The sequence below is a fragment of the Ctenopharyngodon idella genome, chromosome 12 (assembly GCF_019924925.1).
Source record: "Ctenopharyngodon idella isolate HZGC_01 chromosome 12, HZGC01, whole genome shotgun sequence".
In the NCBI taxonomy this organism is placed as follows: domain Eukaryota; kingdom Metazoa; phylum Chordata; class Actinopteri; order Cypriniformes; family Xenocyprididae; genus Ctenopharyngodon; species Ctenopharyngodon idella.
The window spans coordinates 18,240,558-18,256,484 of NC_067231.1; the positions used below are offsets into that span (position 1 = coordinate 18,240,558).

The following is a 15,927-nucleotide window of genomic DNA, read 5'->3' on the forward strand; positions in this document are numbered from 1 at the left end:
CACTATGACAAACTAAATAATGGCTGGTGTTCTAACTCAACCGAAGCTCAACCGAACTTGAATGACACACGAAAACAAACCTCTTCCAGAAGCTCAAACATTCTGAGTAACCAATGAGATTCATTCTCGTGTGTTACGCAGCACATTTGAGCTTCCGCAAGAGGTTTGTTCTCGTGCGTCATTCAAGTTCGGCTGAGCTTCTGTTTATGTTCGCTGATCAAGGTTTATATGGGAGTAAAAGCCTAAATTAAATCTGTTCATCATAAAAAGCAATCGAGTCTCTTCAGAGAATTTGGACTAAACTTGGATTAGTTAATGGATTATTTTTCCGATCTCTTTATGAACTTTTTGAAGTGTCAAAGTTCTAGTTGCAAAAGCAGTTTATGAAGGGACATAAATCTCTGTTTTCATCAAAAAGATCTTCATTTGTGTTCCAAAGATTAACAAAAGTCTTGAGGGTGAGTAAAGCAAAAGTAAAAGTAAAGCATTACAATATTGCGCAATTCCCTAAAAAAAGTAACTTACTGTGGCACTTGCATTAATGCATTTAATGCGTTACGTTACTTTTGCGTTACTTTTTCTCACCTGGGCTGGGATTGCTTGTTTGATTTTAATTACAAAAAAAAAAAAGTTCTATTTTTGGCAAATGTAAAGGCCCTTTTACACCAAAAGTGAAATGAATAAGCCTCAGGCTGAAGGAAATGCAAAATTACATCTGAACAGTAGAGTGCACAGCTCAAACAAAACTTTTAGCTGTGCTGCCATTCTGGACTGCAGAAGAATAGGACGCAAGAAAAGAAAGTTCAACATTCTTCAGGAATAAAAACAAAAAAATGAAACAAATGTGATGTTATAACTAAAGTCATTTTTGCTAATTAGTATGGTTGAATTAGATAATCAAAGGTCAGCAGCAAAGACATTGCTAAATAAAGTGAGATTATAATCGAGTCACCTTTATTTATATAGCACTTCATACAATACAGATTGTTTCAAAGCAGCTTTACAGTGATAACAGAAAAATGATTCAATTATGCAAACAGAGTTAATTTTGGCTGTACAGCAGGTCTGAAAGAAAACAGTGTCATTGTTCATCTGAAGTCAGTTTAGTGTTGATTCAGTTCCGTTGTAAATATCATCAATTAAATTAGTTCAATTCATCTATAAAACAGTTCTGCAGAAAACAGTGATGTCAACGTCCAGTTCAGTTCAGTTCAGTTCTCATCCAATAGTGTCAGTGCAGTCAAATCAATAATATTGTTGAATATTAAGTGTCCCCAACTAATCAAGGCAAGGAACTCCATCAGGTGACAGAATGGAGAAAAAAACCTTGGGAGAAACCAGGCTCAGTTGGGGGCCCAGTTCTCCTCTGGCCAACAAACGAACAGTGTGATTATGATTCAGGCTGCATCACAAGTCAGAAATCAGACTGTGGATTGGTAGCATATAAATATTTCATCCAGTTCCTTTTGCTTGAAGATCGGACTTATCATGCCAGTATGGAGATGAAGCTGGTCATAGGTCTGTGTAAAATATAAATTTTTTTTGCTATATGCATATTATGCCATATGGAATCACATTTAATTATTGCAGGTTTGCGTGATATTCTGAGTTTGCATTTTACTGTTTTTATTTATGTCGAGGAATACTGAATCCGTTTTTGTGCCAGTGCACAAATGCATGCTCACATTAAGTCTAGAACTACAATAACCATCATGTTTACACAGCGGCACACAACGCCTCACTCCTGATTTCTCTCAACATGGGGACAGGAGAGGTGTCTAAGTAAATTAGAAAACAAAGTATTTGCACATTTGAAAAAGTAACTCAGATATTATCTGTAAATTTAAAAGTAATGTTACTTTACTAGTTACTTTAAAAAGTAATCTAATTACATAACTCACGTTACTTGTAATGCGTTACCCCCAACACTGATTATTAAAGCAAAAGGTAGACAAACAAAATACTAACAAATTCTGAATTCATGTTAATTTAGGAATGTAATTTAAATGTTACTTTAAATTGCTATAAAGACCCCATTAGTGCATGAAATATACAGCTTGGACATTCTGCCAAACCCTTTTATGTTACAATAAGTAGAACTCAGATGGCATTTCTGAGTTGCATGTCTCTTTACATATTCTGCAGTAATACTGCAGAGTCTGCATACAAAGAAAAAAACGAGCAATAGATACAGTTTACCACAGCCACACACACCACAGTGTGAAGAGAGCTGATGAGTGAATCAGATAAATATGTAAGTCGCCGTTTGTTTACCTGTAGTCTTTTTCTGTGCCTGTCTTCACTTTCACTCTCTCAGGAGCTTTAACCTCCTTTATCCACTTTCTAGGTTAATTATAGCATAATTAAATATGTAAGCAACGTGGTCTGTCGCCTTTAAAACCTACTGCACTAGTCGTACTGAATTAGTATTGTTTGGGTACACTACCCTTTTACACACATGAAGAAGATTACAACATAATCCCTTATCAACTGGCTAACGTTACGTCGTCTGCCTCAGATTTCCCGCAGTTCCTTGAATCTGATAAAAAAAATCGCCAACTTTACGCTCGTCATAGATTAGGCGGTGCTCTGATTGGCGAGGGACATTTTCGTCGTCTCTGATTGGCTGCATTCACAGAAGCAAACCGGTGTTGCATGAGCTGTACCATTTTTTCTTAAAAGGGGTGGATGTGGAACTTTGTTATGGATGGTGAGAAAATATAAATAGTGTTTTGCTTACAAATTACGCTTTACAACAAAAACATGTGATTGTTGATTAAAAAGTACAATATCGGGTGCATTATATTGTGTTTAACATAAATATCCCTCACTTCCACTTAGTAACAGTCACCGTTTCGGATTCGAGGTCTCGCCCAAAAATGGCTGTGGAGAAACAGTTATGAAGATGTGTCGATCTACTCACCTAATTAATGTGGCGCATGCTCCAAATTAACCAAGAGTCCTCTGATCGAGCCGGAGGACATTTCTGGAAGGTGAGGCACAAGATGTTCCGTTATTTCCGTTATTTCGTGCAGAAAAGAGGAGCCCAATGGGCTCACTGTGCAGTCGTGTTACGAGTTTATTTTCAGCCAATAGGAAGCACAGTGCGATCACAGGCCAGGGCCTTCAAAGATGTGTTTATGCAGAATAAAACACAACACTGAGCATCAAACTACATAGAAACAAATCTTTAGCACAGAAACGGTAACAAAACGTTACTAAAAAACATTGCAAAGTTCATATTTACACGAAGGGATTCATATTTCTGTGCACAGTGAATACAGTTCTCATGTCATACCGGTTTAAAAGTGACATATTGTATTAATAGAATAGTAATGGTTTCGATACATCCATATATAAATTCAATGTAATTGCATGACTGCCAACCTTGTGATTGCAGAGACATTGTGTATCGCTTTAACTGCATTACGAGATGTTTTCTTCGTATATTAATTATCTCGTGACATAAATTTTTATACATTATTCTACTAGCCTATCTTTTAAGTGTGAACGTGGGACTAAAATTTTCCAGAATGTTGATTTCTGTTCAGACTTTGGGATAGTTCTTACATTCATGGTTGTCAACAGGTGCTATCAGTGTTGACATTTGCCTGTATTGTTATAATACCATTTTCCTCATAAGCATGTTAGTAATAATGGTTTGGAACGAGTAGAAATTGTAATAGCAGGGATTGGGAAATGTTAGACATTTTTTTACAGAAGCATGCTTTCTATAAACCTGGTTGTGGATGGAGTATAATGGCAACATTTGTGTGCTGACCATGTAACTGACTGCATTTTTTTGTGATTGTTTGCATTATGTGTTACACCCACTTTTTGCATAGTTTAGAAGGTAGAAGTTTTTGCTTTGGGTGTGTTTGTTACTTAACTAATGCATTATGAGACTTTGGGACATTTAATATCTTGTGTAAGTGTCTGATCTCAGCTAACAGTTTGTAAATATCATAGGCCAGCCTGTTAAATGAGGTGCTATAAGTCCTGTTTAGTCATATTGTGTTTATTCACACTGCTTGCCCTGAAATGAATTTGAAGGTAAGGCCTGTTTCACACTGCATGTTCAAGCGTGAAGCAACACCATCACTAAATCAACTTTCACACCGACAGCATGTAAGAAAAAGCACTGCTTCTGCTTGTCAGTGTATGTAACCTGCATTGACCCAGAAAGATGTTGTTTTTTTTTTTGTTTTTTTTTCAAACATTATGTGCATTTTGCTCAATGTGCATATTATGTTGCTTCAGAAAAGCCTATATTGCAGTGGACGGTCTTGATAAATAGCGTCATAGCAGGCAGTGTGAAATTTGTAACCTATTAATGTTGCATAAATGTGTTCTGCTTTCACATGCAGTGTAAGACAGGCCTTGTTAATCTAGAAACATCAGAGTTGGGAAACCTTAAGTAAATTTACCAGTTTGTGGTTGTTTATGTATACATGCAAGCGGCATTTAAACTAGTAAATCTCTGCTGTTGGCTTCCAAATGTTAGAGTAATATTTTCTTGGTTAAGCTACAAATTATTCTAGGCATAAGATTGGAAATTTGCCTCAGGTATAACAGTGGAATATCTTCTTATTTATAATGGCAAGGTTTGCTAAATTAAAAGCAGTGTCAGGAAAAATGTCTTGAGCAATTTGTTACATTCATAAACAGTAGCAGTTTTTGGTGTTGAGAATTGGCACTGGTGATGAATCGAAACTGCAAAAGCTTTACAGTAAGATACAGCAAGTCCATTTTCAAATGATTATATTACTTAGCTTAAAGCTAACCTACATGACTGTAAAACATTTGATGTGTGTGTTCTTGTGTAGTATTTAGAGTACTGAGTTGTGTTCTGGGACATGATGAGTTTAACATTTGCACAAAGAGGCTTATCTATTTCTATTTGCTGAGTTACTAAATTAGTGATTTGTTATAGACATTCAAAGAAAGTGTGTAAAGGCATGTTTTTTTTTTGTGATTGACGGCAGGTAAATTTCACAAAAAGTTGTTGTATGGCTTAAGATGACTTGGAATATATGCCTGGTTTCACAGACAAGGCTTAAAGGGTAAGTTCACTCAAAAATGAAATTTCTGTCATTAATTACTCACCCTCATGTCGTCCCAAAACCGTAAGACATTCGTTCATCTTCGGAACACAAATTAAGATATTTTTGATGAAATCTGAGGGTTTCTGAACCACACACAGGCATCAACGTCATTGCACCTTTTGAGGTATAGAAAGGTATTAAAGACATCGATAAAATAGTCAATGTGACTACAGTGGTTGAACCTTAATGTTATGAAGTGATGAGAATACTTTTTGTGCACCGAAACAAAAATAACAACTTTATTTAACAATTTGAACTGTCATACACAGTTGACGTAGTGAACGCAGAGCAGGCTTCCGTGTTTACGTCCAAACACTGTTTCAGTATTGGCCAACGCTGTACACGTGAGCAGCAAAACGCATATGTGTGATGCTGACGCAGGAGCCGGCCAATACTGAGCCGGCGATCGGATTTTTGTGTTCCAAGTCATATGAATTTGGACAGAAGTTTCATTTTGGGGTTCCTTTTAGAGCTTTTGAGTCATACTTTAGTATACAGCTACAGAGTTAAAGATGTAAAATGCTAAATAACATAACACAATATGTTACTGGAATATATAGGAATAGTGCTTTTAAAATGTTTAGAAAGGGTTAACTTAAATACAGGAGTTGAGAAAAGCCTTTTCAGCTCAAGTAACATTTTTTTCCTCATCAAAATATTTGACTTTAAACTTAAAACTTCTTGAGAGAAATGTAGGGGATCGCAGAGAATCTTCTGATGGTTATGGTGTAGCTGTTGGCAGTCGAAATTCATTTCTGCGGTGTCACTGAACACATTCTTTCAGAGATTTGCAAAAGGTTATTAAATACACCGCTGCATGGTCGTGTTGCACGGCAGGGAAGCGCACACACACGCTCTCCATTTGGAGGATGCTGAGGTTTATTTTGGCAGTTGTCATGACGTTGTGTGGTTTCACATGTGGTGAGAGAGAGGGGGAGGGAGACCCTTTTCATAGCGGAGATGCTTATTTAACATTTCCGGTCAATCAGAACCATGTCAGCATCACTGCATGTGCACAGACACATACACACGTATACACACACACACACACACACACACACACACACACAACATTTATCCTATGCACACAAACCTAGCCAGAAAAAGATTGCTATCTTAAACTCTCCTTCAACTTCTTGGTCGGTGACTTTGTAGTGATTACTCGCAGGAGACCGTTCACCTATCTGCACGGTGCTCGGGGAAGATGTGTGTGGTCAGAAATACATGGCTTTCCACAATTAGGGATCAAAACTGTGGAGGAAACTGCACTGTAATTACTGGGATTGTTCTGAGCAGATGCAGAACAAATGTCTTTGTTGTAACAGCGCAGAGCTTTGCAGCAAGGTGCGACGTGTGGCCAAAGTAAACAATTGAACATGGAGTTGTACATATTTTATGAGCAATTCATCTTTTTTTTTTTTCAAGGGGACCAGGTTTGCTGTGATCTCGAGATTCAGAATTTCCACCATTATCTGACATATGCAGATTTCAAAGAGGTCATATGGCACTGTGTGGAGAAACCTCATACTTTCCTGTTTATTTTACAGGCTATGAAGTGCATACAAATATTCTCTCACAATACTTTTTTTTTTTTTTGTAGTTTCAGATACATGCACAAACTTCACCCCTTTCTCTACACCTGAACAAGCTAAATGCACTCAGTTTACTGCTTTTATAGATGCGTCGTTAAGTTGCTTTTTTGTTTTTTTTGGCACACAAAAAGTATTCTCGTCACTTCATAACATTAAGGTTGAACCACTGTAGTCACATGAACTGTTTTAAATATGTCTTTAGTAGCTTTCTGGGCATTGAAAGTGTTAATTATCTTACTGAGGCCTCACTGAGCCGTCGGATTTTATCAAAAATATCTTAATTTGTGTTCCGAAGATGAACGAAGGTCTTATGGGTGTGGAACGACATGAGAGTGAGTAATTAATGACAGAAATTTCATTTTTGGGTGAACTAACCCTTTAAAGTTTTAAAAATTTTGTCATCATTTACTCACTCTCAAGATGTTCCAAACCTGTATGAGTTTCTTTCTTCTGTTAAACACAAAATAAGATATTTTAAAGAATGTTGGTAGCCAGACAGTTGATGGACCCCACTGACTTCCATAGTATTTATTTTTCCTATATTTTCCTTACCGATATTCTTCAAAATATATTCTTTTGTGTTCAGCAGAAGAAAGAAACTCATACAGGTTTAGAACAACTTGAGGGTGAGTAAGGGTGTACTCACACTAGGCGCTCTGAACCGTGCCCGAGCGTGTTTGACCCCCAAAGCCCGGTTCGTTTGACAAGTGTGATCGCTCCGTTCCGTGCCCGGGCACGGTTCGTTTAGCCGTCCCTGGCTCGCTTGGAAGAGGTGGGCCAGAGCACGGTTCGGTTAGGCTCGAGCGCGGTTCGCATGCAGTGCGAGCGCTAATAGCACTGGAGCACGGAACAGCTGCTACTTTTGTGTGCACAACTGTCATTATGACGGAAAACATCTTCATTACTACTTTGATAGTACACTTATCAATTCATATAATTAATTTGAGTGTATTTGGGTTTATAACGGGTCTGCTTCTCGCAAGTGAAAATCGTTGCGCAGCATAAATGATAAATATATTAGCACGAAAATGCATTTCTTCCTGTTTTCTTCCTTTCAAAAAGTTGCATTGTTTATGACATAAGCGTGCTCCGGCACGGAACGTTAAGTGCAATATAAGTGCAGGCCAGCGGGGGAGTGAGGAGGGGGGACAATCGCGCTCGGGCTCGGTTTAAGGCGACCTGTGCCTAGTGTGAGTACACCCTAAATGATGGCAAAATTTTCATTTTTTGGGTGAACTATCCCTTTAAGCAGCACAACTGTTTTCAACATTGATGATAATAACAAGAATGTTTTGCTATCACAGGTAATTAAATTACATTTTAAAATACATTCAAATAGAAAAAGTTATTTTAAATGGTAATAATTTTTCACAATTTTACTTTTTTGATCAAATAAATCCAGCCTTGGTGAGCATACAAGACTTCTTTCAAAATCACTTAAAAGGTTAGTTCACCCGAAAATGAAAATAATGTCATTTATTACTTACCATCATGCCATTCCACACCCGTAAGACCTTCGTTAATCTTCGGAACACAAATTAAGATATTTTTGTTGAAATCCGATGGCTCAGTGAGGCCCGCATAGCCAGCAATGACATTTCCTCTCTCAAGATCCATTAATGTACTGAAAACATATTTAAATCAGTTCATGTGAGTACAGTGGTTCAATATTAATATTATAAAGCAACGAGAATATTTTTGGTGCGCCAAAAAAACAAAATAACAACTTATTATAGTGATGGCTGGTTTCAAAACACTACTTCAGGAAGCTCTCGTCGCTTTATAATATTAATAATGAATCACTGTACTCACATGAACTGATTTAAATATGTTTTTAGTACATTAATGGATCTTAAGAGAGGAAATGTCATTGCTGGCTATGGAGGCCTCACAGAGCCATCGGATTTCAACAAAAATATCTTAATTTGTGTTCCGAAGATTAACGAAGGTCTTACGGGTGTGAAACGACACGAGGGTGAGTAATTAATGACAGAATTTTCATTTTTGGGTGAACTAACCCTTACCGAACTAAATCTTACCGACCTCAAACTTTTAAACTTCTAGATCATTTCATTTTCCACATAAGACAAGCATACAGGTTTGGGGTGACGAGTTTAAGTAAATAATTACAAAATTTTCATTTTTGACTGAACTGTCTCTTTAAGTGACACTTGCACCAGTGAAGACATGCTGTTTAGAATGTAGTGCCAGTGTCTGTATTTGTCCTCTTTGTCAGAAGGGTCTTGTTTCTGGTCTTTTTTTCTGCTGAAGAAAGGCATTTATACTTAAGAAATGATTCACTGTATTTAAAGGCAGACCCTCTTGAATTAATCATGTCTGTACTTACTCAAACTAGTGGCACATTTACATTGAATAGTTTGTCTCTGTGTCATCATCATTCTCATTATCAGTAAAGGGAAGCACCTCACCAATCATGGCTGCTAGTTGAGATAGTTAAGAGTACATTGAGTGTCAAGACTGCAGTTTACACTAAAATATCTGTGCAGCAGAAGCTCACCTTAGTACTTAAAAAAAATAAAGTCAACACCTTGTACAAGAAAAATGCATAAAAGTGTGAATTATGAATGTGGTGGTATTGGACTTAGGGCAGAGTGGCTGTGGTAATGGACTGGTGAATGTTTCATTTGCTGCTGTATTACATCTTGCAGCAGCATGTTGGAAACTTTAAGAAATTCTTTTATTGTCAGGATGCTAATGAGGTCATTGATTTTAAGGAGCTTTCGCAGGAGATTTGGGGGCAGATCTCAGTCCATTTTTGATGTTAGAATCTAGTTTGTTTGGTTTGAACCACACCTGAGTCTGCTTGAACACAAGCTTTAAATTTATGCACATCTGGCAATTGTAATTTTTTCCCCAGTTGTTCTTTGTAAAACTACTCCGGCTCTGTCAGGTTGCATTGAGATCATGAGTGGACAGGTTTTTTCAAGCCCACTCATAAATTGGCTTGAGATCTGGACTGTGGATTTGACCACTGCAGGATATTAACATTGTTGTTTTTAAGCCATCCCTGTGTAGCATTGGCTTTATTGGCCCTGGGTCATTGTCTTGCTGGAAAACAAATCTTCTTCCAAGTCACAGGTGTCTTGCAGACTCCATCAGGTTTTCCTCCAGGATTTCCCTGTGTTTTTGCTGCATTTATTTCAGCCCATCAAACTCACAAGTACTCCGGGGCCTGATGCAGAGAAGCATCCCCACAGCACGATGCTGCCATCACCATGCTTCACAGTGGGGATGGTGTCTTTCCAATTCACTTTCATTTGCATGCTTCTGGTCAGACAAATATACTATATATTATATATTAAAGTTTATCGCATTTTTCATGGCTGCGGTCTTTGAGGGAATACTTTGAGGGAGAGTTTTCATTCTCAGCATCTCTTATAGTGCATTTGTGGCAGACAGATGTCGTTCTGTGTGTGTGAATCCACAAAGGGACAAATGCTTAAAGGGATAGTTCACCCAAAAATGAAAATTCTGTCATCATTTACTCACCCTCAAGTTGCTACAAACTTGTATGAATTTCTTTCTTCTGCTGAACACAAATGAAGGTATTTTGAAGAATGTTGGTAACCAAACAGTTGATGGGCCCCATTGACTTCCATACCTTTTTTCCATACTATGGAAGTCAATGGGGTCCATCAACTGTTTGTTTACCCATATTCTTCAAATTATCTTCTTTAGTATTCAGCAGAAGAAAGAAATTCACACAGGTTTGTAGCAACTTGAGGGTGGGTAAATTATGACAGAATTTTCTAGGGATGCACTGAAATTTCGGCTGCCGAAAATGCCGTTTTTGGCTGAAAGAGAAAAAAGGCAGAAAATATAAGCCGAAAATATGCCGCCCTGCCCCTCCATGTTCAGTGATCAGGTTTCACTCTCACGCAGCATGTTTTGTAACTTTGTGAGGACGCACAAATTCAAAATGACTGCTCAATGTTCTGCTCTGTGTGTGCGCTGAGCTGTCCGCTCTGTGTGCAGATATATATAATGATATTAATATATTGAAATTTATCATTATTTTAATACAGGCCTATTTTCTGTCCAATTTTTGTGTTACTGTAAATAAAAGTGTGGTTATTTTATTTTATTGGCTTGTATTTTTTAAATTCAGATTCAGTAAAATTATTGAATTTAATTAAAGTCTAATAATAATACAATTATGCAAAAAACTAATGAATAATTATTTTAGAAAAAGTTTTTTTGTTTTTGTTTTTTTGGTATCAGTTTTCGGCCAAATACATTCAGAATTTTCAGTTTTGGCCCAAAATTTTCATTTTGGTGCGTCCCTAGAATTTTCATTTTTGGGTGAACTACCCTTTAAGTGAGTGTCAGTATTACAGTAAAATTGGTGTCTTTTCTTCCCTAATAATTACCTTCAGGAAGAAAAGACTAGCTTATGCTGGTACTCAATGTGCTGTGGTTCAGACCCACATGCAGGGGGAAGGAAGTAGAGTCAAACTCAGATTTGTTAGTAACTGTTTTTATTCAGATTTTAGGGATCGGAAATAAATGTCAGTGTTGATGTCTATATTTATTATGAAACTCCACAGACAGCTGTAAATTCATAAACCCATTTATGCTTGAAAACAATGGCATCTCAGCTCTGGTACTACAGTGCAAGTGACATACATGGAACCTGACTTTTAGGTATTAATGTTAAAAAAGCAGGATTTCCACAAACCAAGGAAGTGCACTTTTTAGTCAGTCACAAGCCATATGTCTCCACTCTCTTTCAGAAGTGAATGATTAGTTACATATGGAACTTGATCAGATAAATCAATGCCTTTTGTTGATTACGCACATCTGGGCCCACCTTCCCAGCTAGTGTACAAGTATCTTGCACAATGATGTTTTCCAGAAATGATTGTAATTTAACATGCAGGTAAACAGCCAAAGTTGTGTTGGGAAAAAGTCAAAATGTCTTTTATGGCTCATTTGAGAATCCTTGTTGCTCAACCCTTATAGGAAATTGGCTGTGTTGCTCCAATACTAAATAAAAGACACAATTATTTGTTTTATATTACAATATTGTTACGACATTGTGACCTCCTTCCAGTGAAAATAAGGTCTACCCGTTTAGGATGACAAACATTTGCCAGAAAGGAAGTGCTGTTTAGTTTATAGGTGCTTTCAGTGTTACTCAAGTGAATGAAAGGAAACAGTGAAACACAATAATGACGGATCCCTCTGGTATTTTTTGTCCATGTCAGGATCTATTCGGCATGATTTAAATCTGTAATTAATTTGATGTGGCATGTCCTTGTTTTTCAAACACTCCACAAAGTGTAGACACGAACAGCTCTCTATTTCTCGTGTTTGTACCATGCAACATGATGTTTTTCTTTTGTAGTCATCGTCCGTCCCCGCCTCTCCATCTCACTCATTCCTTCCCCTTGTCCACCTGAGGAGGTGACTGTAGTGTGACTCACTTGTTCCTAGTGTGGTTTTGTGGTTGAGCGAGTATCGTCTCGAGCCTTCTCTGACTTCAGAAGACTTGAGCCCAAACCACACATAAACCGTTACTGCCACAAACCCACGCGAACACATACACACATGCCATGGGGTTTTGAAACTTGTAGCTGTGAGGATGGAAGGAGAGATTAAACAGAGAGGAAATAACAATGTTTTTTTTTAAGATCCCTAAAGATCCCTAGGTGACATTTAGTCTGAGAACTTGCCTTTTAAGCATCTTTCAAATGTGAGTACTAATAATACAAGGTTTTTCCTTCATTGAAAATATTATGGCGGCTGCCAAACTGAATTTTTGTCCCGCCAAAGATTAATTTGATCATTTCACAATCCATGCCGTTCTGCAGTACACTTTGTGAAGAGTGTCAAAGGTTTCTATTTACAACATGTTTTGGCAGCTTTGAGCTTTGTGACCAATCACAGACATACGTATCTGTTGAGCACATGAACGCAATGGCCAATCAGATGTGTTTGAGTTAGTCAGAATCCTCTCAACACCGCTCAATACGGCAGAGTCTGTTAATGTGTAATGTGTTACTTTGCTGTTTATTTTATTACACAGAAAAAGTGGCAGGTCTATTATTTTGCATTTACACTCCAATACTTAATGCACAGATCAGTTGACATATGGGATCAGATTGTTTTGTTCCGTCCATTGCTATGGATATCACTGTCAATCGGATTCAGTAGCGGATTTAAATACAGTTGTCAATCCAGAAATTTAGCACTAGCAGCATGAAAAAATATATATTATATACAAAAAGCGAGCAAAGATCGCTGCCATTGCCATCAGTGAAGTGGTCTACACTGTGTGTACAATGAATCCCTTATTGACATTGTGCTTATATTCTGTTGGTTATAATGAAAGGAGCTACTTTATAATTAAGCTACTTTATAATTTCTTAAGATGCACAAAATGTCTGTACTATATCAGTTATCGGGCAGAATTTGAGATGATTTTAGCCGTTCTCAAATTACTACATTTTTCATATTGTACTTTTTTTTTGATGCTTAAATTCACTTGTAGTTCTTAATATGATTGATGTTAGTTTTCAGTGTTTTATTATTATTTTTATTTACACAAAAATAATTTGAATATGACTTGCAGCATTTAAAATTACTGATTTTATTTTTTAAAGTTTAATTTGTTACTTGTTTGCAGAAAAATGTACATAATTTTATTATCTGCAATTTATCGGTTATCTGCCATAACATGAAAAAAGTTATAATAAATTATTTTATAAACATTTCATTATTTTATCATCAAATCAACTTATAAATGACTTTCTTACAGTTGTCTATCCACATAAAGCAAGGACAGGAGAAAGTATTTTAACATTGAAAAAATTGTTATACTTTTAAGAATCATTCAAGCAATGATTGCTAAAAATAGCTTAGGCCTACATTTTTCTAATTAAAAAGTAATAAGCTCACCTTGGCAGTTAATTGCATAAAGTTCCTCAAACTTTCTACACCTAACTTCTGCCGTTCGTTCAGCCACCTCTCATTCCACTGTACGGAGAGCTGTGTCTCTGTGGTCAGTCAGAGATTTGTAGCGCACATCATTTAATGGTTATGAAATGCTGTCCCTCTCCCCAGTGACGGATCTCTTTGACTCGTGGTCCACCCTCTCCACATTAAATTGAATGAAAGTTATCGATGTATGATGGTTGATTGTGCGTGTGGGGGAGATTTTTGCAATGGCCTATACATAGGACTAGGGTGTGGCCTGAAGAGAGATAGAGGATTGTGTGTGTATTTTTTTTTTGTAAGATGAAGATTGTCCTTGCATAAATGCATGGTATGGCCTCAGATTCCACTAGGGTAATGTGTGTGCAATATGGGCTTTAGTGTTTCAGAGTGAATGAGGAGCATGTGATGGAAGTTTTGCTATCATGTCGAATTCTGCAGACCAATATATATATAATTCATTAGCTTCTATTTTTATTTGTTTTATTTAAATATAAATGAATTTCTCATTTTACTCATATTTATTTTACATTTATTTTTAGATTACATTCCATTCATCATCAGCCCTATCTATGATCTGAACAATGTTATGGACAGAACAACATAGTCTATTCCTTAGGCTGGTATTATTTACTCATCTTGATAGTTTATATAGACTGTAGACACATTCTTTTACCCAACATTGCTTAACCACACATACTGAAAAACTGCTGAAGTAACAATCTGTCCTGTTGATTCAGAAATGTTTTAAATTATCTAAACATTAGAGACTTTCATAACAAAAATTCAATGTAGGTGTAAGGTTATGTTGTGACAGTTCATGCAGGATGAATGCACATACAGCTCTAATGAGACAGTTGTACTGTGCTCTGTGGGCTAATTGTCTCTTAAGATGAGGTTTCTGAGCCTGAGGGAGTAGTCTGTTACAGACCAAACAGTATTGAGGCTGATTTTGTTTATTTTTGTTCGGATTGCAGATAGACCTGTCTCTTGCTCTCCAGTGAAATACAGTTTACAGTGCTGAATTCAGCATGTCTGAGGAATTGTTGCAGTATGCGGTACCTGAAGTGCTGACTAGAACTACTTTCTAATCGGAGTGATTTGCCAAGCTGGGGGTCTAGCACATTAAGAGCACTTATTTAATTGCATTTTGTTTGTACTTTGGCCTTTCTCTTATATTTAAATATTTAACTATTCAAGTTATACTAAAAGCATTTAAATGAAGCTAGATAAAGCACTTCTGTCTATGACAGCGAACCAATTACTGTTTATAATGACAATTCCTAATGGTGCATGTGATGTAAAGCAAACTAATGCAGTTAAACCCGGACTATGATATTGACTACAACCAGATCTTGTTTATAGGTTTTTAGGCAGCATGTGAACGGATCTAAAATTGATCATCCATGAGACCATAAAAAACTCGGATGAATGAATGTAGAATTCTTCCAGCACCAAACGCATCTTTCCCATTTCTTATGAAGTTCAGTCTGCACAGGCTGTTTAGAGGCAACCTGGCTGTTGTAATGAGGACATTTATGTCGCTCTGCATCAGGCGCATGCATGAATAAGCGGCAGGCTGCTTTTCTGTCTGAATGCTCTCTGCCAGCTACATTATTAAAATGTGTTTGTGTGGGTCTTATTTAACTTTTTGTTACAGCCTGTTCTCTTTGGATGTTCACCTGGAAGTGACAAGCACAGAGTGATTGTTCATCATGTCATTGTGCTATTGGAAATGGTGTACGGGTTGTAAGCTTTTAAGCTGTTTTCAGTAAAGCCCAGCTCGTTTGTCAGTTGAGTGTAAAGTCACTGATTCCAGACCTGGCATAGTCAACTGGGGGCTCGGACCTAATCGCCATCCCGCAATTTTTTTAAAAACTTTCTATGGTTTTCACAAAAATATTAAGTAGCAACAACAATTGTTTTTAACAATGATAACAATAAGAAATGCATTAAATTAGCCTGAAGGGCCATGTGACACTGAAGACTGGAGTAATGGCTGCTGAAAATTATGCTTTTTCATCACAGGGATAAAAGACATTTTAAAATAGGGCTGGGTAAGAAATATTGATTTTAATCGATTCTCATTTTAACAAACTGATATCAATTCTTAAATCCCAAGAATCGATTAGTCTATCCTGTTTTCAGTTAATGAATGAATTGAACATTGTAGCAGCGCCTCCCATCCAATAAATCTCTTTAATACTAGTTACAGCGCAAAATAAATATGAATGAACATCTGAAGGTATGTTAAAAGATAGAGTACAACTTAC

General features: G+C 36.9%; 1 protein-coding gene and 2 long non-coding RNA genes across 3 annotated transcripts in view; 1 reads left to right on the forward strand and 2 right to left on the reverse strand.

The window, feature by feature from the left end:
* Positions 1-932: 932 nt before the first annotated feature.
* LOC127523314 (uncharacterized) lies at positions 933-2,520 on the reverse strand. Its single transcript, XR_007932844.1, has 2 exons — positions 2,275-2,520; positions 933-1,520 (listed from the first exon to the last, which is right to left on the reverse strand). It is a non-coding gene; the product is annotated as an uncharacterized LOC127523314 (long non-coding RNA).
* Positions 2,521-2,585: 65 nt separating this feature from the next.
* The window catches only part of znf438 (zinc finger protein 438), a 50,788-nt gene continuing 37,446 nt past the window's right edge, over positions 2,586-15,927 (forward strand). Inside the window, exons 1-2 of the mRNA XM_051913868.1 lie at positions 2,586-2,710; positions 2,842-2,993. The gene's annotated coding sequence lies outside the window, so the exon portion shown is untranslated. The remainder of the gene's footprint in view (positions 2,711-2,841; positions 2,994-15,927) is intronic.
* LOC127523313 (uncharacterized) lies at positions 11,226-14,280 on the reverse strand. The gene is made up of 2 exons (XR_007932843.1): positions 13,619-14,280; positions 11,226-12,294 (listed from the first exon to the last, which is right to left on the reverse strand). It is a non-coding gene; the product is annotated as an uncharacterized LOC127523313 (long non-coding RNA).